The following is a 3689-nucleotide window of genomic DNA, read 5'->3' as shown; positions in this document are numbered from 1 at the left end:
TGTTGCTCCTACCGATTAGCAGGAAAATTATATTAAATGTGGGGGTGCTAGCTTCCCATTAGCCTAAAATAAGTAGCTAACAATATCAGTTCGTTATAAAATTGTTTCCTGTATAAAATACAAAATAAACTATTTCCTAATTTATTGCCAGTAATTCAATTAAAAAAATTAACCTGGACGAGTGACGATGCTACTCTTGCTTACAAGAGTAAAGTATATTAATGCAATTAGTTGTTGCGATTATTTTCGTCTTAAAATGTTTCCCTAATTTGTTGCTCGAAGAATATGTAATATCGAATTTGTTGCTCAATATTTAATTAGAAAAATTGACTAAAACGAGAGACCGCCGGTATCAGTTTTTCCATTTTTTTAAATCAAATGTTGAGCAACAAATTCGATATTATATATTCTTAAAGAATACGACTTTGGTACTATTAGCCTAGTAAATACAAGCACTCAACAGCAAAATGTAGAAATGGAAGTGATTACGAACGAATTCGATTAGAATGAGATGATATCATGATAATAGATATACACACATTCTATAATCGCGATTAATATTATTATTGATTAATTAATTTGTCTATGTAGTTTAAAGATTTAGAAAATATTTTTCACATACCAGCAAATGATTTTGGTATTCTTGATTTAAGCGATAACGAATAGATCGATGTACCTTCCTACTCTGTCACTACGATGCCAGATACAATAGTAAGCGAGCGCGTTAATGGTATATGCTGTACATGTTTAAATGCCACTGTTGAGTATACATTTGTTCCATGTGGACATATGTATTTGCGGTAATTGCCAAGAACGATTGAAAGATCACAGATGCCCATTATGTCGAAGGGAATACACAAACTGTATTCGCGCTATAACAAGTTAAATGTGAAAATAGATATCTTTCGAAATCGCGAGAATGCCTGTTGCTTTGATTGATTGAATTTGCAACTGTTGCAGAGTACGAATGATACAGAGTACAAATTTTTTATTTTAATAATAATAAAAATACTAATAATAGAGAAAATTATATTTTGTTTATAGTATTAAAATGTAAATAACATAATGTTAGAAGTACTTTTGAAGTAATATATTATTGAGTTTTATTTATAAAGTTGGCTTGCAGCTAAATAGTGTAATCCTTTTAATCAATATTAAAATTATTACTGTTCCAAAAACTGATAATATATTGTTTTTCTTTTTTTTTTATATGTAAAATGACTCGAAATAACTCAATATACTTATATGACCTTATATATATATTATAAAAAATATTTTTTATAAGCTCTAATATGTATGGGAAGCGCAATATATATATATATATATATATATATATATATATATATATATATTCTCCCATATTCTTTTCTCTATGTGAAAGCTTGAACTTTTCTTCCGGATTGAATAAAACGACGGTGAAACAAAACTTTCGTTTAGTCCGTCCTCGGCGAGTAGTCCATGTGCGAGCAACAACTGTGAATGATATTAGCATTGATACGAACTTTCCATTACTTTGTAACGCTAAACTTTGCAAAAGTAAGGAAGCAAACTTGGAATTAAATTACAACAAAAGAAAATTTGTTGACCTCTTTTAATATATTCCCTTCCTTGCTTATACATCCTTCGAGATTTTTTCCCACAGAGAGAGAAAGCTTTCTTCTACATATTAGCTATAAAAAAATTACCTTAAGTCACATAAAAATTAAACAATTTATGTCTCCTCTATTTCGCATTTTATTTGCCCAAAAATATCGAACATAAAATCCGAAAACGTCGTAAACAGACGAGAATAGTTACTCGATCGACAGAAAAAGGGATATCTCCTGCACTCTCGATGAGAAAAAAGATTCTTAATGCACGAGAGAGTCATGTCACGTGAGAAATCCTGCGCAATGCGATCCCCAAAGATCCTTAGCTGAAGGCCTCCTCCTTTGCAGCATCCATCGCGACCCCTCGGTACATCGCACGTCCGTATTCCATTATGTAATGGACCATTGTACCGCGCAATCCTACCGCGGAGCAATGCCTTTGGGTGTCGTACAACACATCGGCAAAGGGGTGGCGGGTGGAAGATCGGGCGGGCAAACAAACGCGAGCAGCCTCGTTTCGTAATCAAAGGAAACGACCGCGAGTGGAATTATTAATAGCATGAGATAGGTATAGATAAATAGATAGATAAAAAAGAGAGAAATAGAGCGAGAAAGAGAGAGAGAGATCATGGAGTTCTCACGTAGCAGTAACAGATACTTGCTGCATTCTTGGTTCCCTGGTAATAAGTAAGACTTTGCCGAACCTCGGACGTATGTGCTGGTTACGAATAACGTTTATTGACCATCAGAACGTTAGACCGAGTGCAAAGTGATAGTAATTGTATCCCTTGTAAATCTCGGAAACGCCTCCCACGTGTCCCTGACGAATACACCGACTAGATCGTCTATTTCGAAAGCACCTCGATCGTAGGTGCTCGTGAGTAGGGTAGCAGGAAACTCAAAACAAAATAATATTCATAAAAACATTGTATCGAAAATTTTTGAAAACTTCATTTTATCTTGAATGAATCTTGTAGCAAAAATCTTGTGTTTTATCTTGATTTTATTAACAATTTTTATCCAATATTAAACGATTGTTTGATACAATATATATTTAATATAATTTTTTCATAAAATAATTTAAAATAATCATTACTATTTTTATGTCACTCGTTTATTTTTTAAAAAAACACATATTCGTTGTCTTTACGTAAACGCATTTGCATACAGTGAAATCAGAATGCAAACACGATTCACACACACACACAATCAGAGAACCACGTATATGTGCTATACGCAAAGTTTTATTTAACTGAATATAAATTGTGTAAAATTTTATAGTATTTATATTTTATTTATTGTGTTAATTGTTTCTATAAATTTGTTAATATGTTTGTCTGTTTTAAAATGTTTTTATTTATTAAACAAAATTTGAATTTGTATATATCATATTGTGATTTTTTTCTCTAATTTAAAAATGTATATATACATTTTTTGTTTTTTTTATAAAATCAATAATCTTGACAACAAGATTGATAATCTTGATAATCTCAGTCTTGGTATTGTCTTGAAAACTAATTTAAAAAAATGTCGTCTTGATCTTGTTTCGAATTTCGAAACAAGACAAGGCAATATCAAGTCTTGGAATGTCGTACAACTTTACTCGTGGGAGATCTAAAAAAGGGATACTCGGATACGTAGCTTTATCGTTACAACATGTAATCGCACTAAATTTCGATATCGTCCTCGCAACAGACGTAAATGGACTTACTTTTAGTGTCGCTTTCAGAAAGTCTTCGTTAATATCAATTTAGAATATCTAAATAGTTAGTCACGCTGATTTATACATATTAAATCGCGATTTGTATTTCGTAAAATTTTTACGAGATACAAAACACAATTTACGCAGATACGTAAATTTAATTTTTCCAAAATCTTTAGAAACGTCCACAGGTATGCAGTGCGGCAAGCGAATTCTTCTCTTGTGTTGCCTCTGACAGATCGCGACGATTTTGGTTTTTCGGTTTCGCGAGCACGCGGCAAAGAAATTACGCTTTCGATATCGTTGGTCGTATTACGCTCACGTACCCAATTTCATTTCGTCGCGATAGATCCCACATTGGTTCGAGCTAATTCACTCTCGCGCTTCTAACTCCCCAG

Source organism: Camponotus vicinus, unplaced genomic scaffold, assembly GCF_025532165.1.
Source record: "Camponotus vicinus isolate PSW18456_S1 unplaced genomic scaffold, iyCamVici1.0 SCAF_2, whole genome shotgun sequence".
NCBI classification, from domain to species: domain Eukaryota; kingdom Metazoa; phylum Arthropoda; class Insecta; order Hymenoptera; family Formicidae; genus Camponotus; species Camponotus vicinus.
Note: the sequence above shows the minus strand (reverse complement) of the source record.